We start from the raw sequence: 15,284 nt of genomic DNA on the forward strand, positions 1-15,284 counted from the left end.
ACGCTCGTCGGATGTGGCAGGGCTTGCAAACTATTACGGACTACAAAGGGAAACCCGGTCGCAAGCTACCCAGTGACGTGAGCCTACCAAATGCCTTTTATGCTTGCTTCGAGGCAAGCAACACTGAAGCATGCATGAGAGCACCAGCTGTTCCGGACGACTGTGTGATCACGCTCACCGTAGCTGATGTGAGCAAGACCTTTAAACAGGTCAACATTCACAAGGCCGTGGGGCCAGATGGATTACCAGGATGTGTACTCAGAGCATGTGCAGACCAACTGGCAAGTGTCTTCACTGACATTCTCAACCTCTCCCTGACCGAGTCTGTAATACCTACATGTTTCAAGCAGACCCTGTGCCCAAGAAAGTGAAGATAACCTGCCTAAATGACTACCGCCCCATAGCACTCACGTCAGTAGCCATGAAGTGCTTTGAAAGTCTGGTCATGGCTCACATTAACACCATCATCCCGGAAACTCTAGATCCACTTGAATTTGCATACCACCCCAACAGATACACAGATGACGCAATCTCAATCGCACTCCACATTGCCCTTTCCCACCTGGACAAAAGGAACACCTATGTGAGAATGCTGTTCATTGACTACAGCTCAGCGTTCAACACCATAGTGCCCACAAAGCTCATCACTAAGCTAAGGACCCTGGGACACATCTGCCATGCTGATCCTCAACACGGGGGCCCCTCAGGGGTGCGTGCTTAGTCCCCTCCTGTACTCCCTGTTCACCCACGACTGCATGGCCAAGCACGACTCCAACACCATCATTAAGTTTGCAGACGACACAACAGTGGTAGGCCTGATCACCGACAACGATGAGACAGCCTATAGGGAGGAGGTCAGAGACTGGCAGTGTGATGCCAGGACAACAACCTCTCCCTCAACGTGAGCAAGACAAAGGAGATTATCGTGGACAACAGGAAAAGGAGGGCTGAACACGCTCCCATTCACATCGACAGGACTGTACTGGAGAGGGTCGAGAGTTTCAAGTTCCTTGGTGTCTACATCACCAACAAACTATCATGGTCCAAACACACCAAGACAGTCGTGAAAATGGCATGACAACACTTTTTCCCCCTCAGGAGACTGAAAATATTTGGCATGGGTCCCCAGATCCTCAAAAGGTTCTACAGCTGCACCATCGAGAGCATCCTGACCGGTTGCATCACCGCCTGTTATCACAACTGCTCGGCATCTGACTGTAAGGCGCTACAGAGGGTAATGCGTACGACCCAGTACATCACTGTGGCCAAGCTTCCTGCCATCCAGGACCTATATACTAGGCGGTGACAGAGGAAGGCCCAAATAATTGTCAAAGACTCCAGTCACCCAAATCATAGACTGTTCTCTCTGCTACCGCACGGCAAGCAGTACCGGAGCGCCAAGTCTAGGTTAAAAAGGCTCCTTAACAGCTTCTACCCCCAAGCCATAAGACTGCTGAACAATTTATCAAATTGCCACCCAGACTATTTACATTGACACCCCCCCCTTTTTGAATTTTATTTTTTACTTTAGTTTATTTAGTAAATATTGAACTGCATTGTTGGTTAAAGGCTTGTAGGTAAGCATTTCATGGTAAGGTCTACACCTGTTGTATTCAGCGCATGTGACAAATAAAATCACTGGCTGCATGCTGATCTAGGATCAGGTCCCCCCTGTCAAAATGATCTTGTTCATTATGAACCAAAAGTTAAATCTGATCCTAGATCATCACTCCTGAATATGTGCCCAGAATCTAAGGACTATTGCTTCCACTGATAAAAAAATATATAATCCCCTTTGCTTCCCTCATCAGAGACAACAAAGTAGTGGCCCTGGGGTGGTCTAGCATTAGGGCCGCTGCTTTCAGTCCACACACATACTGTATTTACAAATCGGACATTGGATAGGTGCTCTAAATCCTTTAGCTATGAATGTTCTTAGTAATTCTGCCACAGCTGTCCAACTCCAATAAAAGAACATACATTCCCACATTTATAAATGACAGTATAAATATGAAGAATGGGAGTACTCACAGATTTGGAACAGAACAGTACATTTAAAGTATTAATAGTGTAGTACCATGTGTACTGCGTACATTTAAATAGTGTAGTACATGTGTACTGCGTGCATTTAAATTGGCATAAGTCGTTTGTCAGCTCCACATGGGCCAACTTGCATTTCTCAGTGACAGGCGCATGTCCAGAATTTACCACTCTGCCATTAAATGCTGTGTCCCTGAGCAGTACTATAGGGATGGTGTGTATCTCACGGATGCGGGCAATGACCTCTTCCTTGAGAGCCTGAGAGCTGGTCTCTCCTCCGTTCTAGCAAGATCCACGCAGTAGTACACACCACCACACTCACTTCCACTTGCCTGCCATTCCACGAACCCAAAGGCTTTTTTAAGAGCCACCTAATAAATGAAAATAAGTGTGTGTGTGTGTGTGTTGGGAGGTGTCTGTCAAAACTATAAACTAAATAATGGTGAAAATGTATCCTCCAGGAGGCGAACCCACAATCTTCACACACTACGAACACTGTTCTTAAAACATTGATTTCGACAAACCATTTAAATGGACAGTTGGGAAGCGTTCGTTCCAAAATTATTTTGTTTATTCACTCAGTACTGATTGAACTTTTATTTATCTTGCTTGGTTAACACACAATAGTCTAAAACAGTTGATTTGTTGAAAACAGACTCATTTAGTCACGTAGCTAACCAAGTTAGCAAGCATGCTATTTTCTTTTGACTGCGCACAGCATGGCGCACAATTTAAGCAAGCAGAAAGGGGGTTCGATTAATCTGTCAAGCCCGTCATGTCATCGGGCAAAAGCGGAGAGGGAAGGCATAAAAAAAGCTTTTTTTTATCAAAAGCAATCACTTTTGCATGTGAAAACAAAGAATCCTACTCATTACTACACTAAGTTTTGAGCTGACTACACCGTCGGATAGAGCAGGGCACCTGGCTCACACCTGGGAGGCAGCCAGGTTCCAAATCGAATTCAATCAACTTTCAGCAGGTGCAAACGCCTACACGGGCACCCGGTTGAGATTAATCGAACCCCCTCAATGATTCTGATGTTGTTTTACCTGAGTGCACTGTGTGCAGCACTCGCACCCCCTGACTACTTTTTACTTGTGGATGGTGATTTAAGATTTTTTGGGAACACACTGAAAAGTAACTTGACACTGTGCTAATCAGTCAGCACAAATGTGGATTATAATGACAAGGCAGAAAATCTTAAATCGCCATCCACAAGTAAAAAGTAGTCAGGGGGTGCGGGTGCTGCATATGCATATGCTGCAGCTGGAATGTATTCTACATGTTTGAAACAGCGATGCTTTCAGTGAGTCTGGTAAGTTGTCTGATGATAGCATGCATTTGCACACTTGCAGTGCACAACTGAACAGAGGCTCTGTTTACATGTGCGTTTGGGGTTCAACCATTGACTATATGCGGTTCATAACTAGCTTACTGTTTCTTAACAAAGCTATTTGTTTTCTCGGCTATGGTTTGTGTTGTGGTCTTGGTTGTTCCTAGTCGAGGAAATGTAGCGTAGCTAACTTTAATTCTACCCACATGTACATATTACCTCAATTACTTCGACTAACCGGTGCCCCCGCACATTGACTCTGTACTGATAACCCCTGTATTTAGCCTTCCTACTGTTATTTTATTTTACTGCTGCTCTCAAATTTTTTTTGTGTTTCTTTCTTTAAAACTGCATTGTTGGTTAAGGGCTTGTAAGTAAGCATTTCACTGTAAGGTCTACACCTGTTGTATTTGGCGCATGTGGCAAATAACATTTGATTTGATTTGATTTGTTAGTCCTGTCTGAAATCTTGCTACCTTGTCTTACCGTAACTTGGTCTATGGAATAGCCTACCTAGCTTGTTTTGCAATGCCCATTGCATGCATTGTAAGGTAGATAGCTAGCAGTTTGAGAGTTTCCCAAAGTTTGGCGTTGGCTTTGATCCTGCTTTGAACCTATTTAGCTAGCTAGCTATGTTTTGTGGAAGAATGTATTATATATTGTGGTGCATGAACTGGTCATAGGCGTTAGCTAACGTTACAGTTTTACGTTGTCTAATGTTACCTAGGTAACGTTAACTGGCGGGTGGGAGGAAATGGCGACTGTGCTTGAATCTGAAAGTGCGGCAAGTGAAGTGTGTGACCATTAATGGTAAATAGTGAAATCAAAGAATGGAACAAAATGAGCAAAGTTGTAGTAGAAGACAAGGACCGGTCCAATAATACATTTCTTATTGGACTGCGCTTTTTGGACAAAGAGTTTCAGTTGGGAAATCCATTTTTAATATCGAGGACTGTAAAGAAAGCAGTGGGAAAGGTGAATTCAATCAAGGTGACTTGAAGCAGCCTTGTTTTGGTTAATTGTGTCGATGAAGAAGCGTGCACTGGATCTGGCAAAATTGTCCAAGTGAGAAGTAACATGTATTGATCTTCAAGGCAGGGCGCCTACCAAAGGGGTTATAGCTGGAGTCTCATTGGATTTAGATGATGAGTACCTTAGTCAGAAAATCCCAGGAGTGGTCAGTGCATGTCACCTGACCCGTATGGTAAATGGAAGGAAGGAGAAAAGCCTATTGATATTATTGTTGTTTTAGGAGACTCTACCTGAATATGTGAAGCTTGGATATGTGAGGTATGCGGTGAGAGCGTTTGTGTCCAAACCATTACAGTGTGGGAATTGTAAAGGATATAGTCACGTGTCAAATATTTGTAGACCAGAGAAGTATGGTATTGAAGAATCTGTGAATGGAAAAAAGTTGCAACTGTGGTGGAGATCATACTCCGGACTTCCTTGAGTGCCCTGTTAGGGTGAAGGAGGATCAGGGCTGTGCAGCGGATCTCTTATGTGGAGGCGGTGAAGAGAATCGAAGGGGCGAGAGACAACAGTGTTGAAGATATGGTGGTGGATGCATTGCAACCAGTTGCTAGTGTTTTAAGTCAATCGAGTGATCTGGATACACTCATTGTGAAGAAAGTGGATTCTGTGGCATTTATAGCCACAGTGATTAATTGTACAGCATAAGTGTCTAAGTCCAAGAAGCTGGATATCATTGTATCTGCAGCCGATAACTTTTTTGGGCTCCAAGACTTTACGGCAGAAGCACTGCAAGGACTATTGTCGCTAGGAAATGTCCCGCCCTCACAGGAGTCTTCTGAGTCTGATTAGAATGTGTTTTTTACAGAAAAGCAGGTTGATTTTGTATAGTTAATTTCTTTTTTATATACAGTACCAGTCAAAAGTTTCGACACACCTACTTATTCAAGGGTTTTTCTTTATTTTTACTATTTTCTACATTGTAGAATAATAGTGAAGACATCAAAACTATGAAATAACACATAAGGAATCATGTATTAACCAAACAAGTGTTAAACAAATCAAAATATATGTTATATTTGAGATTCTTGATGACAGCTTTGCACACTCTTGGCATTCTCTCAACCAGCTTCACCTGGAATGCTTTTCCAACAGTCTTGAAGGAGTTCCCACGTATGCTGAGCACTTGTTGGCTGCTTTTCCTTCACTCTGCGGTCCAACTCATCCCAAACCATCTCAATTGGGTTGAGATCGGGTGATTGTGGAGGCCAGGTCATCTGATGCAGCACTCCTTGGTCAAATAGCCCTTACATTCTTATTCCTATTCCGTGTTAGCCACTGTATGTGCTTCTTCAACTATTTTGTTTAAAATGTATTTAGAGGCTATATTTAGAGGCCTGTGAGCTAGTGTATCTTTTTAAGGGGAGGCTATAATAAAAACAGTTATAAAACACAAATATAGTTCTAAAATTATCCAGCAAGACACCAGTATTCAAAATTATAGCCTAAATTGCATGCCTACAAGTTGAATGCCAATTTTTTTTTTTTTTGGGATAGGCCTAAATTGAACATTGAATTATTAAAGTGATAGACTAAAGAACTTTGGATAATTTTGATAATTTTGAATACACACATGGATTTCAATAAACAAAGGTAAGACTGTTCTATTCTGTTCTATTCTCTTTGATTTAGTTCCTATTGCAACTGTGACGAATGAAAAAATGGATGATATACTGACTGACTGAACTGAATGAAGGATTAATTAAATGTTCAAATATGTTGGAATGATGACTTGTACGCATCATGCATGCTCCGCACTTTATTTGGCTAGTAGGCAAATAGGCCTACATTAGGGTATAAATTAGGACTCTACAGTATGGCTGCATGCCTCCAGAAGGGCATCTTCTGAGGCTGAGGGGTGCTTTTCCGAAGGCACATGGTGCTGTGGTGGTGCATGGAGATCACAAGCTCTTCAACTGGGCAGCAGTGTCGCGATGGAGGGAATAGCCTATACGGAGACCACTGCAACAGAGTTATTGTAAAGAGTGGAAATAAGCTTATGCCAGACTTAGCCTATGTTTAACCTCTCCCTTGTCATTTCAAAGTCCATATGTTCATGACCCGATGTCACGCCTACTCCTGCTCCCTCCCTCGACGTCGCCGGTTTACTAACCACCGGTCCTAGCTTCATTATTACGCACACATGTTCCCCATCATTACGCACACCTGGTCGTCATTCCCTCCTTGATTACTCCCCCTTTATTTAGCCCTCAGTTGTCTTCAGTCACTAGGTGTTATTGTTTTCGCTCACGTTCAGTGCGCTCCTCATGTTTGTTAATCTGCATTGGTTCTTTGTTAAACTCACCTTCTGCACCTGTTTCCTGACTCCCGGCATATACGTTACAGAATAACACCTCGACAATATGGAAGCAGCAGAAGATTCAACCCTCTTCCAGACGGTTAACGAACAAGGTAATCTACTCCATCAACACCACGACCAGCTGGCGAAACTGGGTACGGCCATGGAGGAGGTCCTCCGTGTTCTCCACCGCCTCGACACCACTAGCGAGGTTTTCCATTCCCCTATCAGAGGGCCTCCTACCACTGGGTCGTCACAGTGAGCCAGCCCCCCAGCCTACCCAGCCGTCCGCCCAGGAGAAATATGACGGCACTCCATCGAAATGCCACGGCTTCCTACTCCAGTGCTCCCTCTATTTTGCCTTTCAGGCGGGAGCCCCGACCACCGAGAGGTCCAAGGTTGCCACGGTCATTTTCCTGCTGACCGGACGGGTGTTGGAGTGGGCTACGGCCATCTGGGAGAGAGGAGAGGAGGAGCTAGGTTCCTATGAGAGGTTCATGGTTCTGTTCAGGGCGGTCTTCGACCATCCTACAGAGGGCAAAGAGGGAGGTGAGCGACTTTTCCAGCTCCGGCAGGGTGCCCAGACCGCTGTGGAGTATGCCCTCACCTTTTGGACTGTGGCAGCTTCCAGCGGCTGGAATGAGCCGGCTGTCACGACTTCCTCCGATGCTACCTCCTCTCTTTGTCACCGGCCTTCTAGCCACTGCCGCATCACATCTCATCATTCCATTTGTTTTGTCTTGTCTATTACACACACCTGGTCATATCCCCTCATTAGTACGTGTATAAGTGTTCCCTCTTTTTATTTTGTATTTTATTTAACCTTTATTTAACCAGGTAAGCCAGTTGAGAACAAGTTCTCATTTACAACTGCGACCTGGCCAAAATAAAGCAAAGCAGTGCGATTAAAAACAACAACAACACAGAGTTACATATGGGATAAACAAAACGTACAGTCAATAACACAATAGAAAATCTATATACAGTGTGTGCAAATGTAGTAAGTTATGGAGGTAGGGCAATAAATAGGCCATAGTGCAAAATAATTACAATTTAGTATTAACACTGGAGTGATAGATGTGCAGAATATGATGTGCAAATAGAGATACTGGGGTGCAAATGAACAAAATAAATAACAATATGGGGATGAGGTAGTTGGGTGGGCTAATTACAGATGGGCTGTGTACAGGTGCAGTGATCGGTAAGCTGCTCTGACAACTGATGCTTAAAGTTAGTGAAGGAGATAAGAGTCTCCAGCTTCAGAGATTTTTGCAGTTCGTTCCAGTGGAATGAATGAATGAATGGCGGCCAAAGGAGGTGTTGGCTTTGGGGATGACCATTTACATTTAAGTCATTTAGCAGACACTCTTATCCAGAGCGACTTACAGTTAGTGAGTGCATACATTTTCATACTGGTCCCCCGTGGGAATCAAACCCACAACCCTGGCGTTGCAAATACCATGCTCTACCAACTGAGCTACACGGGACTAACCAGTGAGATAGACCTGCTGGAGTGCATACTACGGGTGGGTGTTGCTATGGTGACCAATGAGCTAATATAAGGTGGGGATTTGCCTAGCAGTGATTTATAGATGACCTGGAGCCAGTGGGTTTGGCGACAAATATGTAGTGAGGGCCAGCCAACGAGAGCGTACAGGTCATAATGGTGGGTAGTATATGGGTCTTTGGTGACAAAACGGATGGCACTGTGATAGACTACATCCAATTTGCTGAGTAGAGTGTTGGAGGCTATTTTGTAAATGACATCGCCGAAGTCAAGGATCGGTAGGATAGACAGTTTTACGAGGGCATGTTTGGCAGCATGAGTGAAGGAGGCTTTGTTGCGAAATAGGAAGCTGATTCTAGATGTAACTTTGGATTGGAGATGCTTAATGTGAGTCTGGAAGGAGAGTTTACGGTCTAACCAGACACCTAGGTATTTGTAGTTGTCCACATATTCTAAGGCAGACCCACCGAGAGTAGTGATTCTAGTCGGGCGGGCGGGTGCAAGCAGCGTTCGATTGAAGAGCATGCATTTAGTTTTACTAGCGTTTAAGAGCAGTTGGAGGCTACGGAAGGAGTGTTGTATGGCATTGAAGCTCGTTTGGAGGTTTGTTAACACAGTGTCCAATGAAGGGCCCGATGTATACAAAATGGTGTCGTCTGCGTAGAGGTTGATCTGAGAGTCACCAGCAGCAAGAGCGACATCATTGATATACACGGAGAATAGAGTCGGCCCGAGAATTGAACCCTGTGGCACCCCCATTCGAGACTGCCAGAGGTCCAGACAACAGGTCCTCCGATTTGACACATTTAACTCTATCTGAGTAGTAGTTGGTGAACCAGGCGAGGCAGACATTTGAGAAACCAAGGCTATTTAGTCTGCCAATAAGTATGTGATGATTGACAGAGTCGAAAGCCTTGGCCATGTCGATGAAGACGTCTGCAAAGTACTGTCTTTTATCGATCACAGTTATAATATAGTTTAGGACCTTGAGCGTGGCTGAGGTGCACCCATGACCAGCTTGGAAACCAGATTGCATAGCGGAGAAGGTACGGTGGGATTCTAAATGGTTGGTGATCTGTTTGTTAACTTGGCTTTCAAATACTTTCGAAAGGCAGGGCAGAAAGTATTCACCCCCCTTGGCATTTTTCCTATTTCGTTGTCTTATAACCTGGAATTAAAATAGTTTTTTGGGGGGGTTATATTATTTGATTTACACAACATGTCTACCACCTTGAAGATGCAAAATATTTTTTATTGTGAAACAAACAAGAAATAAGACAAAAAAACAGAAAACTTGAGCGTGCATAACTATTCACCCCCCAAAGTCAATACTTTGTAGAGCCATCTTTTGCAGCAATTACAGCTGCAAGTCTCTTGGGGTATGTCTCTATAAGCTTGGCACATCTAGCCACTGGGATTTTTTCCCATTCTTGAAGGCAAAACTGCTCCAGCTCCTTCAAGTTGGATGGGTTCCGCTGGTGTACAGCAATCTTTAAGTCATACCACAGATTCTCAATTGGATTGAGAAGCCATTCCAAGATATTTAAATGTTTCCCCTTAAACCACTCTAGTGTTGCTTTAGCAGTATGCATAGGGTAATTGTCCTGCTGGAAGGTGAACCTCTGTCCCAGTCTCAAATCTCTGGATGACTGAAACAGGTTTCCCTCAAGAATTTCCTTGTATTTAGCACCATCCACCATTCCTGTAATTCTGACCAGTTTCCCAGTCCCTACCGATGAAAAACATCCCCACAGCATGGTGCTGCCACCACCATGCTTCACTGTGGTGATGGTGTTCTCGGGGTGATGAGACGTGTTGGGTTTGCTCCAGACATAGCGTTTTCCGTGATGGCCAAAAAGCTCAATTTTAGTCTCATCAGACCAGAGTAGCTTCTTCCATTTGTTTGGGGAGTCTCCCACATGCCTTTTGGTGAACACCAAACGTGTTTGCTTATTTTTTTCATCAAGCAATGGTTTTTTTCTGGCCCCTCTTCCGTAAAGCCCAGCTCTGTGGAGTGTACGGCTTAAAGTGGTCCTATGGACAGATACTACAATCTCCGCTGTGGAGCTTTGCAGCTCCTTCAGGGTTATCTTTGGTCTCTTTGTTGCCTCTCTGATTAATGCCCTCCTTGCCTGGTCCTTGTGTTTTGGTGGGCGGCCCTCTCATGGCAGGTTTGTTGTGGTGCCATATTCTTTCCATTTTTTAATAATGGATTTAATGGTGCTCCGTGGGATGTTCAAAGTTTCAGATTTTTTTTTTTACCCAACCCTGATCTGTACTTCTCCATAACTTTGTCCTTGACCTGTTTGGAGAGCTCCTTGGTCTTCATGGTGCCGCTTGCTTGGTGTTGCCCCTTGCTTAGTGGTGTTGCAGACTCTGGGGCCTTTCAGAACAGGTGTATATATACTGAGATCATGTGGCACTTACAGTTGAAGTTGTTTTTCAACCACTCCACACATTTCTTGTTAACTAACAAACTATAGTTTTGGCAAGACGGTTAGGACATCTACTTTTTGCATGACACAAGTAATTTTTCCAACAATTGTTTACAGACAGATTATTTCACTTATAATTCACTGTATCACAATTCCAGTGGGTCAGAAGTTTACATACACTAAGTTGACTGTGCCTTTAAACAGCTTGGACAATTCCAGAAAATGATGTCATGGCTTTAGAAGCTTCTGATAGGCTAATTGACATCATTTGAGTCATTTGGAGGTGTACCTGTGGATGTATTTCAAGGCCTACCTTCAAACTCAGTGCCTATTTGCTTCACATCATGGGAAAATTTTAAAAAATCAGCCGACCTCAGAAAAAAGATTGTAGACCTCCACAAGTCTGGTTCATCCTTGGGAGCAATTTCCAAACGCCTGAAGGTACCACGTTCATCTGTACAAACAATAGTATGCAAGTATAAACACCATGGGACCACGCAGCCGTCATACCGCTCAGGTAGGAGACGCGTTCTGTCTCCTAGAGATGAACGTACTTTGGTGCGAAAAGTGCAAATCAATCCCAGAACAACAGCAAAGGACCTTGTGAAGATGCTGGAGGAAACAGGTACAAAAGTATCTATATCCACAGTAAAACGAGTCCTATATCGGCATGACCTAAAAGGCCGCTCAGCAAGGAAGAAGCCACTGCTCCAAAACCGCCATAAAAACGCCACACTACGGTTTGCAACTGCACATGGGAACAAAGAAGGTACTTTTTGGAGAAATGTCCTCTGGTCTGATGAAACAAAAATATAACTGTTTGGCCATAATGACCATCGTTATGTTTGGAGGAAAAAGGGAGTGCTTGCAAGCCGAAGAACACCATCCCAACCGTGAAGCATGGGGGTGGCAGCATCATTTACATTTACATTTACGTCATTTAGCAGACGCTCTTATCCAGAGCGACTTACAAGTTGGTGCATTCACCCTATAGCCAGTGGGATATCCACTTTACAAATTTATTTTTTTATTATTTTTTTTTAGGGGGGGTAGAAGGATTACTTTATCCTATCCCAGGTATTCCTTAAAGAGGTGGGGTTTCAAATGTCTCCGGAAGGTGGTGAGTGACTCCGCTGTCCTGGCGTCGTGAGGGAGCTTGTTCCACCATTGGGGTGCCAGAGCAGCGAACAGTTTTGACTGGGCTGAGCGGGAACTATGCTTCCGCAGAGGAAGGGGAGCCAGCAGGCCAGAGGTGGATGAACGCAATGCCCTTGTTTGGGTGTAGGGACTGATCAGAGCCTGAAGGTACAGAGGTGCCGTTCCCCTCACAGCTCCATAGGCAAGCACCATGATCTTGTAACATATGCGAGCTTCAACTGGAAGCCAGTGGAGTGTGCGGAGGAGCGGGGTGACATGAGAGAACTTGGGAAGGTTGAACACCAGACGGGCTGCGGCATTCTGGATGAGTTGTAGGGGTTTAATGGCACAGGCAGGGAGCCCAGCCAACAGCGAGTTGCAGTAATCCAGACGGGAGATGACAAGTGCCTGGATTAGGACCTGTGCCGCTTCCTGTGTAAGGCAGGGTCGTACTCTCCAAATGTTGTAGAGCATGAACCTGCAGGATCGGGTCACCGCCTTGATGTTAGCGGAGAACGACAGGGTGTTGTCCAGGGTCACGCCAAGGCTCTTCGCACTCTGGGAGGAGGACACAACGGAGTTGTCAACCGTGATGGCGAGATCATGGAACGGGCAGTCCTTCCCCGGGAGGAAGAGCAGCTCCATCTTGCCAAGGTTCAGCTTGAGGTGGTGATCCGTCATCCATACTGATATGTCTGCCAGACATGCAGAGATGCGATTCGCCACCTGGTTATCAGAAGGGGGAAAGGAGAAGATTAGTTCTGTATCGTCAGCGTAGCAATGATAGGAGAGGCCATGTGAGGATATGACAGAGCCAAGTGACTTGGTGTATAGGGAGAATAGGAGAGGGCCTAGAACTGAGCCCTGGGGGACACCAGTGGTGAGAGCACGTGGTGCGGAGACAGCTTCTCGCCACGCCACTTGGTAGGAGCGACCGGTCAGGTAGGACGCAATCCAGGAGTGAGCCGCGCCGGAGATGCCCAGCTCGGAGAGGGTGGAGAGGAGGATCTGATGGTTCACAGTATCAAAGGCAGCAGACAGGTCTAGAAGGACAAGAGCAGAGGAGAGAGAGTTAGCTTTAGCAGTGCGGAGAGCCTCCGTGACACAGAGAAGAGCAGTCTCAGTTGAATGACCAGTCCTGAAACCTGACTGGTTTGGATCAAGAAGGTCATTCTGAGAGAGATAGCAAGAGAGTTGGCTAAAGACGGCACGCTCAATAGTTTTGGAAAGAAAAGAAAGAAGGGATACTGGTCTGTAGTTGTTGACATCAGTGGGATCGAGTGTTGGTTTTTTGAGAAGGGGTGCAACTCTCGCTCTCTTGAAGACGGAAGGGACATAGCCAGCGGTCAAGGATGAGTTGATCAGCGAGGTGAGGTAGGGGAGAAGGTCACCGGAGATGGTCTGGAGAAGAGAGGAGGGGATGGGGTCAAGCGGGCAGGTTGTTGGGCGGCCTGCAGTCACAAGTCGCAAGATTTTATCTGGAGAGAGAGGGGAGAAAGAAGTCAAAGCATAGGGTAGGGCAGTGTGAGCAGGACCAGCAGTGTCATTAGACTTAACAAACGAAGATCGGATGTCGTCAACCTTCTTTTCAAAGTGGTTGACGAAGTCATCCACAGAGAGAGAGGAGGGGGGGAGGATTCAGCAGGGAGGAGAATGTGGCAAAGAGCTTCCTAGGGTTAGAGGCAGATGCTTGGAATTTAGAGTGGTAGAAAGTGGCCTTAGCAGCAGAAACAGATGAAGAAAATGTAGAGAGGAGGGAGTGAAAAGATGCCAGGTCGGCAGGGAGTTTAGTTTTCTTCCATTTCCATCATGCTGTGGGGGTGCTTTGCTGCAGGAGGGACTGGTGCACTTCACAAAATAGATGGCATCATGAGGAAGGAAAATTATGTGGATATATTGAAGCAACATCTCAAGACATCAGTCAGGAAGTTAAAGCTTGGTCGCAAATGGGTCTTCCAAATGGACAATGACACCAAGCATACTTCCAAAGTTGTGGCAAAATGGCTTAAGGACAACAAAGTTAAGGTGCTGGAGTGTGTCACGCCCTGGCTCTAGGGACTCTTTTATGTTGAGCCAGGGTGTGTAGAGTCTATGTTTTGTGCTCTTTGTTTTCCATTCTAGGTCTTGTATTTCTATGTTGGCCAGAGTGGTTCCCAATCAGAGGCAACAAGTGTCAGCTGTTGCTGGTTGTCTCTGATTGGGAACCATATTTAAACAGTCTGTTTTCCCTCAGTGTTTGTGGGATCTTGTTCCGTGTTTCCTGTGTAGGTTTGTGTTCGCAATTTTGGACGTCACGTATCGTTTTTGTTGTTTTGTTTGTGTAAACATTTAAATAAATATAAGTATGTTTGCATTCAATGCTGCGCATTGGTCCTCTGTTCCCGACGTTCGTGACAGAGTGGCCATCACCAAAGCCCTTACCTCAATCCTATAGAAAATGTGTGGGCAGAACTGAAAAAGCGTGTGTGAGCAAGGAGGCCAACAAACCTGACTCAGTTACACAAGTTCTGTCCGGAGGAATGGGCCAAAATTCACCCAACTTATTGTGGGAAACTTGTGGAAGGCTACCCAAAACGTTTGACCCAAGTTAAACAATTTAAAGGCAATGCTACCAAATACTACTTGAGTGTATGTAAACTTCTGACCCACTGGGAATGTGATGAAAGAAATAAAAGCTGAAAGAAATAATTCTCTCTACTATTATTCTGACATTTCACATTCTTAAAATAAAGTGGTGATCCAACCTGACCTAAGACAGGAAATTGTTACTAGGATTAAATGTCAGGAATTGTGAAAAACTGAGTTTACATGTATTTGGCTAAGGTGTATGTAAACTTCCGACTTCAACTGTAGATTGCACACAGGTGGACTTTATTTAACTAATTATGTGACTTCTGAAGGTAATTGGTTGCACCTGATCTTATTTATGGGCTTCATAGCAAAGGGGTTGAATACATATGCATGCACCACTTTTCCGTTATTTATTTTTTAGAATGTTATGAAACAAGTCCTTTTTTTAATTTCATTTCACCAATTTGGACTATTTTGTGTATGTCCATTACATTAAATCCAAATAACAATCTATTTAAATTACAGGTTGTAATGCAACAAAATAGGAAAAACGCCATGGTGGATGAATACTTTTGCCAGGCACTGTAGGTCTGTAACAGTTTGGATCTAGAGTGTCACCCCCTTTGAAGAGCGGCAGCTTTCCAATCTCTTGGGACCTCAGATGATACGAAAGAGAGGTTGAAAAGGCTAGTAATAGGGGTTGCGACAATTTCGGCGGCTAATTTTAGAAAGAAAGGGTCCAGATTGTCTAGCACAGCTGATTTGTAGGGGTCCAGATTTTGCAGCACTTTCAGAACACCAGCTGTCTGAATTTGGGTGAAGGAGAAGCGGGGGGGGGGTTAGGGTGGCATGGGCAAGTTGCAGCGGAGAGTGCAGAGCTGGTGGCCGGGGTAGGGGTAGCCAGGTGGAAAGCATGGCCAGCCGTAGCAA

Source organism: Coregonus clupeaformis, chromosome 10 (genome assembly GCF_020615455.1).
Source record: "Coregonus clupeaformis isolate EN_2021a chromosome 10, ASM2061545v1, whole genome shotgun sequence".
Taxonomy (NCBI): domain Eukaryota; kingdom Metazoa; phylum Chordata; class Actinopteri; order Salmoniformes; family Salmonidae; genus Coregonus; species Coregonus clupeaformis.